Below are 20,805 nucleotides of genomic sequence, written 5' to 3'. Positions count from 1 at the left end.
ACAGTCAATTAATGTTCGACAAAGGGGGACAGCAACATAAAATGGAGTAAAAATATCTTCTTCAACAAATGATGTTGGGAGAACTGTACAGCTACATGCAAAAAAAATGAAATTCGAGCACCAACTTAGATGAGACACCAAAATAAATTCAAGGTGGATAAAAGACTTAAATGTAAGCTGTGACACCATTAAAGTGCTATAGGAGAACATTGGTATGAAAATCTCAGATATTTCACACAGCAAAGTTTTTATTGATATGTTTCATAGAGCAAGGGACATAAAGGAAAGAATAAACAAATAGAATCTCATCAAAATTAAAAGCTTTTGCACGGGGAAAGAAAACAGCATTAAAATAAAAAGAGAACCAACTGTATAGGAAAACATATTTGCCAGTGATACCTCAGAAAAGGGTTTAATCTACAAAATATATAAAGAACTTACATGAATCCAATCTAAGAAGACAAGCAACCCAATTAAAAAGTGGGCAAAGGACTTCAAAAGACATTTCTCCAAGGAAGACATACAGAAGATCCAGAGACACATGAAAAGATGCTCAATATTGATAGCTATCAGAGAGATGTAAATTAAAACCACAATGGGATACCACTTTACACCAGTCAGAATGGCCCTTATAAACAAAGCAACAAACAGCAAGTGTTGGAGAGGTTCTGTAGAAAAGGGGACCCTAGTTCACTGTTGGTGGGATTGCAGACTGGTGCTACCACCATGGAAAACAGCATGGATTTTCCAGAAAACTAAAAATGGACCTGCCTTTTGATACATCAATTCCACTGCTAGGATTATATCCTCAGAACCCTGAAACACCAATCCAAAACAACCTATGCACCCCAATGTTCATAGAAGCATAATTTACAATATCCAAGAGTTGGAAGCAACCTAGATGCCCATCAGTAAATGAATGGATCCAAAAACTATGGTACATATACAGAATGGAATTTTATGCAGCAGAAAGAAAGAAAGAGCTCCTACCCTTTGCAACAGAGTGGATGGAAATGGAAAGCATTATGCTGAATGAAATAAGCCAGGTGTTGAAAGACAAATACCATATGATCTAACCTTTTACAGGAACGTAAACAAGAAAACAAACAAGCAAGCAAAATATAACCAAAGACACTTAAATAGAGAACACACGGACAGTGACCAGATGGGAGATGGGAGGGAATTTCAGGGGAAAGGGGGAAGGATTTACAGGAACTAGTATAAAGGACACATGGACAATAACTAAGGAGGGTGGAAATGGGAGGGAGGTGGGGAGCACTGAGGGGTGGGCTGGGATGGGAGTAAAAGACAGAAAACTGTACTGGAAGAACAATTAAATAAAAAATAATAATTTAATTTAATTTAATTTATTTAAAAAAGAAAAACTCTTTTTGTTTTCCAGCTGTCCTAACTGGTTTTTGTGACCTGGCTGGCTGCAACAGGCTGAGGGCCTTTCTCACTTCTCATTGTGTACCCAGCCAGTCTCCTGAGCACTCTCCCAAGGGCTAGCCTGACACCTCTCCCCAGTGCCTTAGGCAGGGGATCTAGGTCCTCTTCAGAGCAGTGTTTCCCTGGGAATCATTACCGGGGCCTGGAGTGTGGGCGTTAGGGCCTGGCTAGGCTGCCTGAGTCCTGCAGGTTTGGGTGCAGACTCTCCCTAGCACTATGGGGGAAAGCAAGGCCTTCCGCTCACGATCGCTGCCTACCTTGGGATCCAAGGCCTACCTCGGGATCGCTGCCAAGGTGGGTGGGCAGTAGGCCAAGTGGCTGCCACAGGAGGATCCCCCAAACAGTTTACTTTTCAGGAGATTACTTCCACTCAAGCCTGCCTAGCACAGCCCAATTCTCCAGCCAGACCAGTGACTATTGGAGTCAGAGCCCGACACTGCACCTCTCAATTCTCCCAAACCGTTGACCACAGACTCTGCGGGTGATCACGGCTTTCTGTCCTTATTCCCGTCTTTACAACATCAAGCAACCAGGTCTCTCCCTGTGTTGCCCAAACCTTGCTTGGCCGGGGAGGGAGGGAGCTGATGACCCAGCTCCCTCACAAGGACCCTGCTGCAGGCCCGGGGCTCCCAAATTGTCGGTGGTAGACCCACTGGGCACCTGTTTTCTTCAAGTATTTTTATGGATTTGAGTCTAACATGTAAGTATTTAATCCATTTTGAGGTTTTTTTGTATGTGTGGCATAAGAATGCGGTCTAGTTTCATATTTTTGGAGGTATCTATCCAATTTTTCCAACACCATTTATTTAATAGACTATCTTAGTTTCCTTATATGTTTTTTCATCTTCTGTCAAATATTAATTGACTAAAAAGGTATGGGTTTATTCTGGGTTTTCTACTCTGTTCCGTTGATCTATCAGACTATTTTTATGGCAGTACTATGCTGTTTAGATTTCGAAAGCCTTGTAGTTCGATATTAGATAATGTGATTCTTCCAACTTTGTTCTTCTTTCTCAAGACTGCTGTTGCTATTGGGGTTATTTTGTGGTCCCATATAAGTTTTTGGAATATTTATTCTACTTTTGTTAAGTAAAATAAATCTAGATACACCACTGGTATCTGGATTGGAATTGCATTGAATTTATAGATTGCTTTGGGTTGTATGGATATTTTACTGGTGTAAATTCCTCCTATCCATGAACATGGTATATGCTTCCATTTATTTGTATCTTCTTCAACTTTTTTCTTCAGCTCCTTACACATTTTTGAGTAAAGTTATTTTACATTCCCTGTTAACTTTATTCATTGGTGTTTTATAATTTTTGAACCAATTGTGAATGGAATTCTTTTATTAGTTTCCCTTCCTTATAGCTCATTATTGATATATAAAAATGCAAGTAATTTCCAGATATTAATTTTGTATCCAGCTACTTTACTGAATTAATTTAACAGATGTAGAATTTTGTTTTTTGGTGGAATCTTTAGGATTTTTTTAATACAATATCTTGGCTAAATGATGGGGCTCAATGGGTTGGGCATCATCCGGCAACCATAACTTTGCCAGTGCAATTCCTGGTCAAGGCACATGCCTGGGATGTGGGCCAGGTCTCCACTTAGGGATGTATGAGAAGGAAGCAATTGATGTCGCTCATAGAGCTAATCCTTATCTTTCTCAGACTATTCCAAAAAATTCAAGAAGATGGAAGACTCCTAAAGTCTTTTTATGATGCCAGCATACTCATAATCCCATAACCACATAAAGACACAACAAGGAAAGAAAACTACAGGCCAATATCACTAATGAACATAAATGCTAAAATTATCGACAAAATATTGATAAACAACACACAACAATACATTAAAAAGATCATACACCATGATCAAGTGGGGTTCATACCAAGGGCACAAGGATGGCCCAATATTCACAAATAAAAAAACATAATACATCACATAAAGAAAAGGAAAGACAAAAATTACATAATCGTATCAATAGATGCAGCAAAATTATTTTATAAGGAATAGCATCCATTTATGATAAAAACACTCAGTAAAGTGGGAATACAGGGACCATTGCTCAATATAATAAAGGACATATGTAAGAGACCTATAGCCAACATCATGCTCACGGGCACAAAAGAAAAGCTTTCCCAGATGAAGAACAAGACAAGGGTGTTCACTTTCACCATTTCTATTCAACATATTATTAGAAGTCATAGCCACAGCAATCAGACAGGAAAAAGAAAAAAAAGGCATCCAAATTGGAAAAGAGGAAGCAAAACTGTCACTGTGTACAGATGGCATTGTAGTGTACAGAGAAAACCTAAAGGACTCCACCAAAAAACTACTCAACCTAATAAGAGAATTTGGTAAAACAGCAGGATACGAAGTCAATATTCAGAAACTAAAGGCATATTTGTATAGCAAAAATGAAATATCATAAAATGAATTGATGAAAAAAATTCTATATGCTACAGCAACCAGAAAAAAATGTACATAGAAATAAACCTAACCAAGGAGGTAAAAGACCTGTACTCAGAAAACTATGCAACACTGAAGAAAGGAAGTAAGAAAGACAAATGGAAGCACACACCATGCTCATGGATCGGAATAATTAACATCATCAAAATGTCCATATTACCCAAGACAATTCATAGATTCAGTACAATCCCTATTAAAATAACAATGAGATACTTCACAAATATAGAAGAAATATATACAACCCACACAAGCCATTTATTGCTATGTTTTCAAATTCATGCAAAATATCTGAAGCCCTGGACAGAGAATACAAAGTGCTATTTTCTTTTTGAAAAAAATAACTCTAGGAAAAGATGTGGGAAGCATTTTCCCACCAGAGCTTTCTGCTTGCCAGGCTCCAAGCAGGGTGAAGCCTTCACCCCTGCCAGCAGAGTGTGCAGGAAGAACTAAGCGCTACAATCTGGACTTGGCAGAGAGGGGGTGGAATTTGCAACAACGGCTCAACTACCAACAGGAGGAGAACCAGTCAACTGTACAAGTCTCCTATCAAATTACAAACAAACAAACGAAAAAACAAAGAAAAGCTGTAAAAGTCAGGCCTTGTGTGGGGGGAAGTGGCCAATTCCCAGGTCAGGGCCAGAATCCAGAGTGGGTGCTGGGTGGAGCAGCTTTGAGTGCAGGCACAGCGGGCCATTAGGCCAGAGGCCTGAGCAGGTGGGTGGCCTTGGGAAGGGCAGCCTGAGAGTGGGTGACACTGCTAACTGCCACCCTCAAAGTCCTCCTCCTCTTCCGGGACTGTGTCTGCATCCCAGCAGGTGATGTTGATTTCTGGAGGAGGTGATGTTGATTTGCGGAGCATAGAAGGCAGAGCCTTTGCACACAGATCTTCTGATTTGTATTATCCTCCTCCTGTGAATGGCTGAAGTACCCCTCACTGGCCTGAGTCCCTTCTTTCTGGGTGGTCTCTCCACTGGCCAGCTCCAGATTCAGCTGAGGCTTCTGATACAGCTCCCCCAGAGTGGAGGGCAGAGTTGGGACCTGGGGGGCAGCCAAGGGCTCCCCTTCTATTTCTGCCTCTCAGTCACAGAAGATGGCTGGTGGCTCAGACAGCTCATCAAAATTGAGGAGGTTGGTACAGACTTCACCTGTTGCCACTGGTTCCTGAGCCCCTTCATCCAATAGAGGCACCTCCGCTAGATTGACCTTAGTACCTGAAGGTGCCGTGGGAGATCTAGGCTCAGCCTGAGGTACAGAGGTCCCATCCCCATGGTCAGGCCATAGATAGATGAGACTAGCAGTGGCAGGGGCGGCGGTATTGGCAACAGCAATGTTAGTTTCAACAACGGCAGCTGCCAAGGTGTCATCTGCATTGGGTTTGGCTATGGCAGGCTCTAGAGGGGCAGCCAGGATGGCCTGCTCAAAAGCTGCCATGAACATGAAGCCCCTGTGGGGCTGCCTTGACTGTGGGGAGGCTCTGGTGCCCGAGGGGGCTCCTTCACAGGGTCAGTCCAGGCCTGAAGGGCTGAAGCTCTGGCTTCCTTGTTGCTCCTTTTGCTATCCAGGTGGGGATCAGGCTCCTGGGTCTTTTGGGTTTGCAGGAGTGGCAGTGCTGGAGGCTTCGAGGACATGACCTCATTCAGGGCCCATTCAATCTGCTCAGAGACAAGGGTGGAGACTGTGCTGGAGTCAGATGAATTCCAGGTGGGTAGGGGGATGGGCGCCATCCTCCGGTGGCTGTCCAGGTGGCTGCCTGGTCGGTGGCCAAAGAGCGGGGGCACATCACAGCTGCCCACAGAGGATGATGGGACTCATTCCTGCTGCTTGAAGAACTCCCATGGGTTGTCAGGCAGCTGGGCCACAATGGCCGCTGCCTCCTCTACATCTGATTCTGACTTCTTCTTGGGTCTCTGTCTCTTCATACGACTGGCCACCAAAAGATAGGCTGTTTCTTCAACCAATTCTTGGCCTCATTAGCTTCTATAGTCTGCTGTTTCCTCCTGTGCTCCTTGATCTGCTGTTTCCGCTCTTGGTAGTGCCATTCCCGCTCCTTCTGCTCCTGCCACTCTTGATCCATCCACTCTTGCTCAAACCTGAGTCCCTCATCCAGGACTTTCCTCCACTCTTCCTTCTTCCTCAGCTCTTCCTCCTTCTTAGCCTGCTCCCAGAACTGCTCACAGTCAATCCACTTCATCTCCACAGCTGCATCAGTTTTCTGATAGATGGTGCCCACCAGTTCGGCAGTCTCATCCTCACACAGCAGCAGTCAGTACAGCACAGAGCTGGACAGCCTCACCAGGAGAAAACTGCTGCCCAAATGGCACCCTCATCAATATCTTCCACAGTGCTGTCATTCACAATCATATTCACAATCATATCCATGGGGTTAATGTGGAAGAATTCAGCCACCTTAGCCCCATGGCTGGCACAAGCACATATGCAGGTATCGGGCACATCTTTGTGGACCCAGTTGATGAGCACATATTTTGGCAGAGAAGTCTGGGAGTCCTTGACGCTGAAGAAGCTGTACATCACCTTCTGATTCTCGAAGTGGCCCAAGAGCTCCTGCAAGCCCCATCTCCTCATGCTTCAAGCTTGAGGTCATCTGAGCCATCCTCATATGTGTACAGTGCCCAGTAGGCCATGCTTTCCTCCCAGGTCATATTTTCATTGGCTGCTAGCAGCTCCAGGCAGTGACAGCTGAAGCTGACACTGGCCAAGCTGTGGGTGGGACAAGGCCTAATAGGCAGAGGCACAGAAGAACAGAGTAGGAGGGATGGGAAGGAGGGAGTCACCGCCACCGCTACCTTTGAGCCCCTGCCACCTTTGAGCCCCTGCCAAACATTTCAAAAATTTATATATAACTGTAAATGACCCCGAATAGCCTCAGGAATCTTGATAAAGAACAACAAAATAGGAGAGATCAAAATATCTGACATCAAGCTATACCTCGGGCCACAGTAATCAAAAAGAATGGATCCAAAAACTATGGTACATTTACACAATGGAATTCTGCACAGTAGAAAGAAAGAGCTCCTGCCCTTCACAACAGCATGGATGAAACTGGAAAGCATTATGCTAAATGAAATAAGCCTGGTAGTAAAAGAGAAATACCATATAATCTCACCTATAAGTGGAACCTAATCAACAAAACAAGAAAGCAAGCAAAATACAATCACAGACATTGAAATAAAGAACAAACTGACAGTAACCAGAGACGAAGGAGAGGGATAATAGGGGATAATGACCATCAAGGAATATGTATAAAGGACACATGGACAAAGCCAAGCCTAAGAGGGTAGGTTCAAGGGTGGGAGGTGGGGATGGGTTGGGCAGTGGGGCATGGTGGGATAAAAATGGAGACAACTATACTTGAATAACAATAAAAAGGAAATGAAGAGAAAACTGTGGTACATTTATACAATAGATTACTACACAGCACAAAGAAAGGAGCTCCTTTGTTTCATGACAACATGGATGGAACTAGAGAGCATTATGCTAAGTATAGTAAGCCAGGAGGTAAAAGACAAATACCATAAGATCTCACCCATAAATGGAACCTAATCAACAAAACAAATAAGCAAGCCAAATATCAGAGACATTGAAATAAAGAACAAACCAGAGACACTGAAATAAAGAACAAACTGACAGTAACCAGAAGGGATGAGGGAAAGGGATAATGAGGAATAAAAGGGAAGGGTCAAGTCAAGGAATATATATAAAGGACACATGGACAAAGCCAAAGAGGAGGAGGATCAAGGGTGGCAGGTGGGGATGGGTGGGGCAGGGGGAGTGGTGGTGGGGAAATGGAGACAACTGTACTTAAACAGAAATTAAAAATAAAGACTTCTGGCCAAGATGGAGGCATAGGTAGACACACTATAACTACTTGCACAACCAAAAGAAGGATGACACCAATTTAAAAACAAAAAACAACCAGAACTGACAGAAAATTGAACTGTATGGAAGTCTGACAACCAAGGAGTTAAAGAAAACATATTTATCCAGACCGGTAGGAGGGGTGGAGATGGGCAGCCAGGAGGAGAAGACTTTCAGCAAGGCTGCAGCTGGTGGACCCAGAGAGGTGGCAGATTGTGGAACAGGGTGGGTAAGACTGCAGCTGGCTGGCAAGGCAGCAGTTGGTGGAGCAGGTGGTCCCACATTTGCATGTAGATAAACTGGGAAGAACTGGGGAGCAAAACAGACTGTGCAACCCAGAGCTCCAGCGCAAGGGAATAAAATCTCACACTACCGATTGGATACACCTGTGGGGGTAGAAGCAGCAGTGAGACAAACGCTAAGCCTCACAGGAGTTTGTTGGAGAGCCCCACAGGGTGTTAGAACATACACAAGCCCACCCGCACAGAAATCAGCACCAGAAGGGCTCACTTTACTCATGGGTAGTGGGGGAAATGACTGAAATGCCATTGGTCCCTCTCAGACCCCTTCCCCACATACAGATTCACAAGGCAGCCACATGGGTTGCCCACCCTGATGAACAGCTAAGGCTCCACCCCTTATTGGTAACAGGCCCACCAAGACAAAAAGAAATAGCCCAAATGAAAGAACAGATCAAAGCTCCCCCCTCCCCCCAAAATACAACTAAGCAATGAAGAGATAGTCAACCTATCAGATGCACAGTTCAAAACACTGGTAATCCAGATGCTCACAGAATTGGTTGAATCTGGTTGCAAATTAGATGAAAAAATATGGCTATGCTAAGTGAAATAAAGAAAAATGTACAGGGAACCAATAGTGATGGGAAGGAAACAGGAATTCAGATCAACAGTGTAGACTGAAAGGAAGAAAGAAACATTCAACCAGAAAAGAACAAAGAAAGAAGAATTCAAAAAAGTGAGTAGAGGCTTAGGAACCTCCAGGACATCTAAAGTCTTCCAACAATGGAATCATAGTGGTGCCAGAAAGGAAGAGGAAGAGCAAGCAATAGAAAATTATTTGGAAAAATAATGAAGGAGAACTTCCCCAAACTAGCAAAGGAAATAGACTTCTAGGAAGTTCAGGAAGCTCAGAGAGTCCCAAAGAAGTTGGACCCAAGGAGGAACACACCAAGGCACATTACAATTACATTACCCAAGATGAAAATGAAGGAGAGAATCCTAGAAGCAGCAAGAGACAAGAGACAGTAACCTACAAAGAAGTGCCCATAAGACTATCAGCTGATTTCTCAAAAGAGACCTTACAGACAAGAGGGGTCTGGAAAAAAATATTCCAAGTGATGAAAGGCAAGGACCTACATCCAGATAACTATCCAGCAAAGCTTTCATTTAGAATGGAAGAGCAGATATAGTGCTTCTCAGGCAAGGTCAAGTTAAAGGAGGTCATCATCACCAAACCCTTATTATATGAAATGTTAAAAGGATTTATCTAAGGAAAAGAAGATAAAAAATATGAACAGTAAAATGACAGCAAACTCACAGTTATTAACAACCACACCTAAAACAAAAACAAAAGCAAACTAATCAAACAAACTGGAACAGGAACAGAACCACAGAAATGGAGATCACATGGAGTGTTAGCAACAGGGGAGCAAGAGAGGGAGAGAAGGGGAAAAGGTACAGAGACTAAGTAGCGCAAATGGGGTGCAGAAAATAGATAGGGGGAGATTAAGAACAGTATAGGAAATGTAGAAGCCAAAGAACTTATATATATGACCCACGGACATGAACTAAAGGCGGAGAATGTGGCAGGAGGGGGTGTGCAGGGTGGAGGGGAATAAAGGGAGGAAACTGGACAAATGTAATAGCATAATCAATAAAATATATTTTTAAAAATTAAAAATAAAATAAAAATAGCCCTCTGTTGTGGTTTAGTGGATTGAGTGGCTAGCCACACTCAAAGGGTCACCAGTTTGGTCCCTGGCCTAGGGCGCATGCCTGGGTTGTGGGCAGGGTCCCCAGAGCGGGACAGGTAAAAGGTAATCATGCTTTAATGTTTCACTTCATCTCTTTCTTTCTCCCTTCTCCTTTTTCTAAACATAAAAAAATAAAATCCTTTAAAAAATAAAAATTTATAAAACTAAAAAAATAAATAAACATGAATACTTGTCACATGATAGAAGCTCAAGAAACATCTTCTGAGTGAATAAGAAATTGAAAAATTATTTTAAAATAAACCAGAATTTAAATACATATATATATATATATATATATCCATGTATTTACACATCATATATACATTTTTGTATATTTACACATAGATATATGTGTATACTTATGTAATGTGGGTTTTTGTGGGGGTTTTTTTGGTTTTTGATCCAAGAGTCCCTTGGTCAAGTTTCTCTTTAGAAGCTTGAAGCCTTCTTAACATTCACTATACATATAGTGATATTTTCCTCTCTTCTGAGGAAAAGATGAAAATAACAACTAGTGACTTTCCATTATTTTTCCCAAGGCTTTCACACCAAAGCTTCCTTAGCATGTATGTTTCTAAGAAAGATAGGTTTTACTTGATTGCAACAGAAAGGATGGAGGGTGCTTAGAAAGATCCTTTGAGAGATATCTCATAAAAATTGTGTCAGCTTACTATTGAAGTTGTTAGTCAAGGTGGAAAGCAACATTGCCAATAAAACACCCCATGGAAATTGTGCCCCCCCCCAAAAAAAAAGCCGCATGTCCAGACACGGTCAGTCATTTGCCAAATGATAAATCACGCAAGCAGAAGAACTAGTGTAAAAATATATAAATGCTGTTTCCTACTGAATAGTCTCTGAGTCCTTTGAAATTCAGAAATCTCGACTCTGTTGTTTCTTTCAGAAAGTCCAAAAAGTTAGGCTTCTCCTGAAGAAGGAAGCTACTCAGATATTGGTAAGTGCGTCACCTTGGAAAAGGTTATGGGTCATTCTTCATACAGATTCATGACAGAGCAAGAGAGCGGGAAGAAGATGAGTTCCAGAAGATGTCTAACTGCATCACTTCAGGAAAGCTTCTCCAGTCTCCTAAATGAGAGGTTTTCTACTTAAGGATATACAACAAGGATATTAGACATTTAAAACATCATCCAGCTATAAATTTCATTCAGTCTTTAGTTACTAAGTTCTGTTACTTCGCACTGTTCTTAGCACTCAGGAGAATTAACTAACAAAGCAGGTAGAAATTCCTAACCTCATGGAGCTCATCCCTTCCAATTTGTACTTAACCTTGTGATATGCATTTCTTGGATGCATACATTGTGCCTAATGTCATTCTAGAAGAAATAACATGCAGACCTTTTCAACTATTAGGTTGTTCCTTGGGCCACTTATTCATTTAATATTCAGAGAAGTACTGCAGTAGAAGATGGGATAAATGACTTCAGAATACTAAGATAAATATGACACAGCCTTTAACCTTGGAAAGCCATCTCATCATCTACTAGGAAGGTTGAAAGGCAGACCAATTAGTAAGGACATACAATGATATGTATCACAGGGGAACTCAGTGAGAGATAGAAAGATATCTTCTTACTTGAAAACTGTGTGATGGCTTCTTCTAGGATTTAAGCTAGATATTTTAAATGAATAAACTTATAGATGGGTAAGGAATCTAAGATTAGAATATAGCCATCAGAAAAAATGCATAATTATAAGCAGGCACACAGAATTTATTTAGAAAAATGGGGGAAATTCATTTGGCTATAGTAAAGGAAACATGGCTGGCTACAGCCACACAAGCCAATTAGGGCTTATTTCGTAGACTTTGGTGACTCCCAAGGGTTTTGAACACAGGAATGGCATGCTCACATTCAAGATGACAAAGTCAATGTGGCCCAGAAGAGGCAGACAGTACAGGGCAGACAACAGTTTTATCTAATTATGGCAATAAAAACAACAGCAAGTAAGTGGTTTAACTCAACAATAATTGAGTGACTTCTTGGGTGCTGAGGAGGAAACAAAGACAAGCTGCAAATTTAAATATTAGAGAACACAACAAGGGTAAATTACAGATTCAGTACCAACATAATGTCCAAGCAGTAATGAAGAATCCTAACCCCCACCATAAGAAATAAGGGAACTAGTTTATGGAAAATAAAAAGAATATTTTTAGAGGATCCAGAGACCTAAAAATACCATTCAAACTCTAATTCAGCAGATCCTAAAGGGATTTGATTTCATAAAGAGTGTGTCTATTATGTTCCAGGTACTGAGCAAATAAACAGGTCCCTGCTCTAGGGTGTTTACAGGTTAGGAGGGGAGACAGAAAACAAACACATAAGCAAGAAAATATATAACAAATCAGGAGGTGCTAAGTGGTGTGAAGAAAATAAAAACCAAGTAGATAGACAAAAGCACACCATAAATGGAGTTTCAGGGAAAGACTTTCTGAAGGAAGGTATAACATTTCATTAGCCAACGGGTCAAGCTTGCAAGTAGCTAGGAAATATCCCCAAGATCAAGGGAACAGCATGTGAGATGAGAGTAAGCCTGGAATGTTCTAGGAAGAAAGAGATTGAGGACTGGGGGCTGACAAGCAGAGCAAGGAGAATGATGAGGCAGGAGTTGGAGGCCAAGTTATGCAGAACCTTGTAAGTCAAATGAGGAGTTTGGATTTCATTCTGAGAAGATGGAAACATCTAAAGACTGGGGACAAAGAAATAACAGGCATTGTGACTGCTGTGTGTTGTATTTTTGCTACATGCCAACATCTAAAGTAATGCCTGACACATAGTAGATATTTAGTCAGTATTTGTTGAAAGAATAAATGATCATTAGGGTGGTTATATACAGAATAGATTGTAGGTGGGGAAGGAGTACAGGAGACTCACTAAAAATAAGTGCAAAAGTCAAGAGATCATGGTGGCTTACTTAGGGGTGGTTGTTCTGTAATGGGTGGTGAGAAAAAGGGAGAGAAATTTCAAAATCTGAAAACCAGCTTTTGGTGAAAAAGAGAAATTAGGAAATGCATTTGGACTGAGGATCTGGACTGAGAATGATGGACGATACTGGAAGGAAAGTCAGGGAGTGAAAATTGGGGGATGGGCAGTTTACACATATGAATTTAAGGTTACAGTCAAGAGAAGATGCTGACAATGGCATACATAAGTCTAGTGTTCTTGTAACCAGAAAAAAAAATTCAGGTTGAGCTGTCTGCTCTATCGAAAGCCAAACTTATGAAGCAAGTATTGGTTCAAAAGAAAAAGATTGATTCAGTTGCCACATGACCAGAGAGAATGGTGGACCCCTGTCTCAAAGACCATCTACCCTTCCTCCTCAATCCTGCAGTTTTTATAGGGATAGGAAGGGGGCTACTTTTTTTCCTATCCAATTATCTTTCTAGCTTTTGGCACACTCAGTGTAAGAACCTCCCCAGGCACCGTCTTGGCCAAATAGGGGAGACTTCCTGGTGTTCTGACTGACTGCCTACAGTAACATTCTGGGAATGAGTAAACACTGATGAAATTAACTAGAAATTAATCAGCCTAATGGAGGCAGTATTATAGCAAAGACAGGGATGCAGGTAAGACGGAAGAGATCTGAAAGCAAAGCCCAGCAGAATTCCATAATGTAGAGGTCAAAATTCAGTAGAGGTTATTAGGGATAAAAATTCAGGGGCCATCAAGAGAACCTGAGAAAGAAGATCCAGAGAGGTGGCAAGAAGACCAGGAGAATCTGGTGTCCTGGAAGCCAGGAGCTTGAGAAAGAGGGAGTGATGCACAGTTTGAGAGGCTGCTGAGGATAGAGAACTGACCTTATATATATTTGACAAGGCAGAGTCCACTTGTGACCTTCGTGAGAGCAGTGGAGAGACAGGTGGGGACAGGAACCTAGGTAGGTGCTCTCAGAGAGGCAGAAGGAAAGATGAAGCAGGAGCACAAAGGGACTTTAAAAAAATCTGATGCTGTTCTGGCCTCAAGCTGCATGGCAGGGATTTGTTTATTTTTTTTCATAATTTACATATACATTAAATATATTGTTAGTCCAAATCAAACATTATGCGATAAAATGTGTCTTTACAGGCTGAGATGGTGAATGGAGAGTGTAAATAACTTTTCAAGATGTGTTTCATAAAAGGAAATAAAACATCAATGCCCTGGGGGGTATGGGGTCAGGAGATCTGTAAAGTGTTACCATATTACACTGCATTTATGTGCCAATGGTTTCCTTCCTGTCATCCCCTTTACATGCAGCTCCTGTACCTGATAAACAGAGGCAACATAGAGGAGATGAAGAAGGGGAGAATGGCAGGCAAAACTCTAAATTATTTTTTCTCAAATTTCAAATGTCTTATTTTTACAAATATTACTTGTGCTCAAAAAATAGAAAAGACTAGTTAATTAACTAGTTTTAAATTTGATGGTAAAAGGAATTATGACTAATGGTAAAGAAAACAAGAGAAGTCTTTGAATGATAACAGTCTATTGATGTGTCCTGTAGTTGTTTTTTTAACCTGGTCAGTAAATCAGAGGGAGAAAGATGATAAATGGCTAGTAAGTTTCATTATCTCTCATACTCACAGCAGGTGAGCAAGGTCTTGTGCTTAATTCTAGTCTCCCCACTTTTTACCTTATTAACCTGAATCTGTGAACTTTAATAATATACAAGACTGAGAATCCTGTTTCTCAAACTGCTGTAACTTATACAGCAGTGAACATTTATTTGAGCAAGTTAGCAGTGAACATTTATTTGAGCAAGTTAAGTGGCTGTCAATTTAAAGGCAAAATAATTAAATTACAATCCCTGGCCATGGGTGTGACTTTTGTTTTTTTTTCCCCCTTTCATACATACAATATTTCCCTGACAGCTGTGTAATACAAATAGATCTAGAAAGTGTGAAAAAGAAAATCTGTCCCACTAAATGTATAAAAGGACTTCAAATAAAGTCTCCATGACAGAATCTCCACCAAGGTCACAGATGGCTTCTTTTTCCAGCTCTCCCCACCTCCATCCTCCACTACAAACCTGGCTTTAAGTTCTACCCACTGAATTCTCCCAAAAATACTGCAACACAATAGATGCCTGATAATACCAGAAGAGCCTGTCTATACACTATATCCTTATTTTTCAGTCCTCTGTGTACATCAAGCTTTGGACCAATAAATCAGAAAATGTGTGGGTTATGAATTAATATTAACAGCACACATTATTTGTTGCTATAGAAATCCAAATGTTCTTCTAGTAACCTGGGAGCTTTGTGGTCTTTGTGATATGGTGCCACTAAAACAGTGACATCCTGCACCTACCCCTTATTTTCTCTGCAGTGACCATGTCACAGAATATGACAAACACTTATCAATACCCATACATCCAAATGTTATTGTATGGGATATATAAATCACCTATATCCTGCTTTGTTTCCTAAAATATTTTTTAAAGATTTGATTTATTTATTTTTAGAGAGAGGAGAAGGGAAGGAGAAAGAGAGGGAGAGAAACATCAATGTGTGGTTGCCTCCTGCGCAACTCCCACTGGGGACTCAGCCCACAACCCAGGCATGTGTCCTGACTTGGAAATCGAACTGACAACCCTTGGTTCACAGATCCATGCTCAATCCTCTGAGCTATACCAACCAGGGCTCTTTCCTGAAGTATTTAAAGAGACTTTAAGATACAAATACCTGGTGATCAGAAAGTCCATGAGAAATACATGTCTGCTATAAAGAAAATCATCAGGTGAACCACTCTGCTTATTACACTCATATCTTAACTTGAAAAGCAATACTCATGAAGAAAGTAGACAAGTCTGAGATCACTAGGAAGGTTATGAGGCTAGGACTCCTGCATTTGGTGGGGTTGGTGGACAGTGATACTAGTGGCATATATTTTATGAAGGAGACAGGAAGTCAATGGAATTAAGGAAGGAGGGAGGAAGCAAAATGAGGAAGCAAAAAGAAAGGGAAAGGGATAAATATCAGGGAACACTTCTGACTGTGAGTTATTCAAAAGCTATGAAATATACTCAAGGTAAGAATAAAAGTGCTTTACTATAGGTATTGGAACCTTGACTATCAAACCCTAAAGTTCTAAACATTCTATATAGGAGTTGGAGATTGTACACTTTTTGGAACAGGAAATGGTACAAATTGTTTTCTTTAATACAGTAAATCTAGTTGTACAAATAAGAAAATTATTATATCTATTGAAAATAGCATTAACAGAGGACTCAAAGTGATTATTACATAAACCAAAGGCTGACACAGAGAGCCTTAAGTAGTTCTACTTTATATATACTAAAGTTAAGTTATCATTGACACTATTTGTCCTCTAATTGGTTCAACTGAATAGACTAACAAAAATAATTACAGAATCGTGCTGGTAGATGTGATCTTTGTACTCATAAAGAAGAAGAAACTAAACTTCAGAGAAGAAAAATGACTTGAAAAAAGCCATATTGAACTTTTCACACTGTTGTCTTTAAAAGATCATGAATATCAAACATGCCCAGGGCTGCACCACAGAAAGGGGATATTGGTACTGAACTTCTGGTTTCCTAATAGTCACGAGTCCTGTTTTGTTTGTTTGTTTGTACGTTTTGTTTTTAAGATGGGAAGGAAGAAAGTGATGGAAGAGAAATAGGGAGGAGTCAGTCTGTCTATAAGTACCTCCTGTTAAGACATAAATTTGCCTATTAGGCAACTCCATCAGAGTGAGCTAGCCAGGAATGATGGCTGTCTCTGATGGAACTGCTGGATTGTTTCAGAAGCACTTAGAGAGGAGCAGGGCAGAAGGCACTCACCCTTTCTGTTTGCAAATTAGAAAACAGAGTGCTTGGGCAGAAAAAGCTTACAAAACAGAGCAGATATCAGATCAATTTTGTCAGAATGGACAATATAAGTCATTCAAGTAAAAAGCAAAGGACCCAAACAGCAGCATAAGAACTTGCAGTCTACCTTATTTTTTACTGTGGGTATGGTGCAACCTCTCTCAGAGGCAGTATAGTAGGAGGCCTGGATGGGAGTCCTAGCTTGCAAGTTTTCCTCAGCATCTTATCTAACCTCTCTGATATGCCTATTTATCTCACTACGGGAAGAATTCCCACCTACTTACTGCTTAAACCAGTAGGTGGTATTTTTCTGACCTGAAATCCACTCAGTCAGCTTCCTGAGAACAAACCATGGACTGATCAAAGTTCAGGGTGTTGGAATATGAGAGATACATTTAACAATGTTTGTGTCCTCAAGATACTTACATGTGTGAGATAAGCAGGCTTTGACCCATTCACAATTCATGTAACTTCAATATGGCAAGTGCAAAAGACATGGGGAAAGGGGGGGGGATGATTTATTTTGCTAACAGGTGCTAGTACTCTATGATGTTATTTTGATTCTGACTTTAAAAAAAAACTAGCAAACTTCTGTGGAAAATTGTGTAAATAAGCATAAACCAATGACCAAATATATCAACCATCCCTAAATTGTACAAATTACTGTAAGGACATGAAACACTTTACTTGCCTATTTAGAATAATTGTTGCTTCACTCAGTTTTATAACAAGTCACAGTGCTAACAAGTTTCATGAGCAATACCAATAGCAGATGCTATTGCCAATTGCTGTTTAAAAATGATATAGCTACTTAGAGTCTTTCATTCAAAACAAAACAAAAAACATTGCAAATAAACTACAGTCTCAGTTATCCACAAAAGATGAGGAAAGAGAAAACTTGTTATTGTATTGTATTAATTCAACATTCTTCTTTCCCCCAACCTTCACAAAATCTTTTGCTAAAGTAGATTTAAAAAATGACCTATTTGAGTTGTTGTCTAATTTAATTTATGAGAAAAATGCAGATACTGGAATTTTTAAAAACTGCAAGTATAAAAATAAACCATAAATTTTAGAATCAATCCCTGGTTTGCTTATATATTTTGGGCTATAATCATTTGTTTTGCTGAAGTGGGTAACTTTTTTTACTCTTCTATAATTATCACACACCATTACACAACGTTGGAACTGGAAGGAGACACAAACCAGATCATCAGTCCAACTCACTCACATTATAGATAAAGAAGAGACTGAGGAGGCATGTCTTCCCATGATCACAGCTGGTCTTTCAGCATCTTCTATAATATTAGTCATATCCAATGCAAGCATCAGAGAAAGTAAAGCTTACAGTGATCCTTTAAAACATCAATCTTTAAATCCAGAGGTGTAAAAGAGATCAAATGGTGATCACAAACAAACAAATCAGAGCAGTTGCAGTCCCTCTGTATTGATGCATTTGCAGACTGTTCCAGCTCAAGATATGATCTCCCTACCAAGTCAATAACACATATGATCTGAACAAACTTAGGCAATTTGCCTTCATAAAATAACTACCCCAGGCAAAAACAGAACTGTCATTTCACAAAGCTGTCAATTGCACTAAACTGAAATTCGAAAATTATTCAGAACCTGCTTAGCAAAATTAAGCACTCTGAAATCCTGTAGGTCTAGAAATTAAAACAGTGCTACATTTTTCCAAAGCCACTTTCCTGAGTAGGAAGCAAGAACAGGCACCAAGGTAATTAATTCTATCACACTCTATTTCTCTACCAATCAGACACACATATTATACCAGGGTAGGCATGTGGACTCTAATCCCTTATTAGTAAACAACACACATTTTAAAAATGAATTCCTGATCTAGAAGGAATTACTGTAATAGCCAAAGCCATAAAAGCTAGAGTGAGTCCGCTGATGAAAAACACAAATCTGGCTATCTGCTTTGTGCTGTCTTGCACAGTGACACTGCTGGGGTCTTTATAGGTTGGCCTTTGCCAGCAGGGCATGATCTCCTAAATCGTGCCTAAACCCCAGGAAAAAGGATGTCAGGATGCCTCCCTTAGCCTTTAAACTATGCTTATCTCCCTATATCTATTTCTGCTGTAGATAGCTTTGTTATCTCTTAAAAGAGAAAAAATAAAAACAAGGGAGAACTGCCACTGCAGATCTCCAGAGAAGAAAAAACAAAATCCCTACAGCAACGTCAAATACTCTCTTCAGCAACTAGAAAAATTCACCACATGCAAGCTGGTGTCACCTAATGCAGACTGGGACAGGCTGTGCCTGAAACCACAAGAAACCTGACATCTGCACTCTGAATCCCTGCCAGCTCCCCCCATGCGCTTAAATTCGGCAGTAAGTTATGGTGTCCATATTCTGTATGCAAAGACAGACAGACCACTCGCCCACATTCCCCAAATGGGCCTAATGGCTGGAACATCAAAGTCACAGAGCAATGAAAAGTCACTGGAAGAGGGTGGGGATAGAGGATCCACATTGTTTGAGCCCCTGGATCTTGCTGCATTATAATAGACAAGGATGTAGGAGTAAAACAAAGCGCACCTTCAGGCAAAATGGACCAGACACATTTTCCTCAGCGGCTCCTCTCCGCAAGTGTGCAGGTCGCATATCTTAGGTAATAAGATCTGCTGTTATCGTTAAAACTCCTGGAGCCGGCTCCGCTGAGCGGCACCGCCCGCTGGGGACAGGGAGGTGCTGAAAGAGCACCCACACTGCGCATTTCTGCACCAGCCACCACCCAAAGAAGCAAGGGCCTAATCTGACACGTTCCCCTAGAGGGAGCATCCGCAAGCCAGTGACGGGCCCTGCGGGTGCTCGCACCATTAGCCACCAGCTTCGCCTAGGACACAATTATCTAAAAGGAAGCCCAAGGCGAAACCCAGATAAGAGTTCTGAATGCCGAGGATGGGTGTGGGCAGGGAAGGGGAGATTACGTAGGTCTCTCCGCCCCCTCTCGGATACCTCTTCCTCTCTGGGAGGGAGCTGGAGCGGAGGAGGCGCTGCAAGCCCGCTTGGGGGCTTCTTTGTTCCTCTCTATGTTTAATAGGAGGGCCGGGTATGCCTGCTGTACCTTATCCCGGGCTGACACTCGGCAATGCCTACTGGACCCTAGCAGCAGCGTGCCCCAAACTGACAATTTAAGCTCCCAGGAGAAGCGGGAGGGTAGGGAAGAGAGTAGATGCGGGGCTTTGGGGAGGGAAGCCACTGCCGGGCCTAAGGAGGGGCAGAGAAGTGGCCCAGAGAAGGGAGGAGAATGGGGCTACAAGCAGAGTCCCGAAAGGCATCAGCTTACCTTGGCAGCCCAGGCCTGGGCACAGATCATGCTCCTGTTAGGGCGTAGATTAGAGCCAGCGGGGAACACGCACCCTACAGGGTGCGCCCGGCCTCGGGGACCTGGAGAAGGGACCAGGATACCCACCCGCTCTCACTGCGCTCCAGGTGCCCCAGGCGAGGGGTGGCCTCTGCTATGGCAGAGGGGGAGTGCAGCTCTTCAAGTGATGTGCTCGTGGAAAGGGTCGCTGGGTCAGAGACGCACAGTATTCCGGCTCTAACAGCAGCGCGTGAGGCTCGGTAACGAAGCACACTTCATCGCTTCATCATCTCGCCCGCATCCCCTCCCTCCTGGCCTGTTCCTCTGTGGGTACCACACTCCCGAACCAACCACTAACCGGGCTCGCTCTCTTAAGCGTTGCCCCGCCCTACAAGCTCTGTGTGTGTGCGCACCAACACTCCTCCCTTCCGTCCCCGCCCCAGCCATAACTGTACATTAATTCTTGTTACCTCCGGCCCTTTCCTTCCAAAACCCAGCAGAGGTACTGGGCATATCAAGCACCAGCTCTGGCCCATCAGCTCTTTTGTGTATATGAAAACAGTGTATTGAGAAAGGATGTAGTACAGACTCCTCAGCGGGTACCCTATGACAGGTGTTCTAGGCCTCTGTAATACACATTCCATATACGTTATGAACATTCACAGACACACGTCCAGGAACTGTCAAGTATTTACACCACAAACACATGACACATATATCATAATTACAAGTGCAAAGGATGAACATCCCCCCAGAAAAGCTATAGCGGGGCAAGACTAGCTTTCAAACCAGGTTTTATATTAAACTGCACGTACTATCAGAATGCTGGAACTGGAAGGAAGCCCTCCTTATGCAG

General features: G+C 41.8%; 1 pseudogene; it reads right to left on the bottom strand.

Annotated features, from left to right (window-relative positions):
• Positions 1 to 4,684: 4,684 nt before the first annotated feature.
• Positions 4,685 to 19,961, bottom strand: LOC118979361 (drebrin-like; annotated as a pseudogene).
• Between the last annotated feature and the right edge of the window lie 844 nt (positions 19,962 to 20,805).

This window comes from Sturnira hondurensis, unplaced genomic scaffold (genome assembly GCF_014824575.4).
Source record: "Sturnira hondurensis isolate 20B ecotype Veracruz unplaced genomic scaffold, ASM1482457v3 Scaffold0022305, whole genome shotgun sequence".
NCBI classification, from domain to species: domain Eukaryota; kingdom Metazoa; phylum Chordata; class Mammalia; order Chiroptera; family Phyllostomidae; genus Sturnira; species Sturnira hondurensis.
The sequence above is the reverse complement of the archived record's forward strand: the minus strand, read 5'-3'. Positions and strand labels throughout refer to the sequence as shown.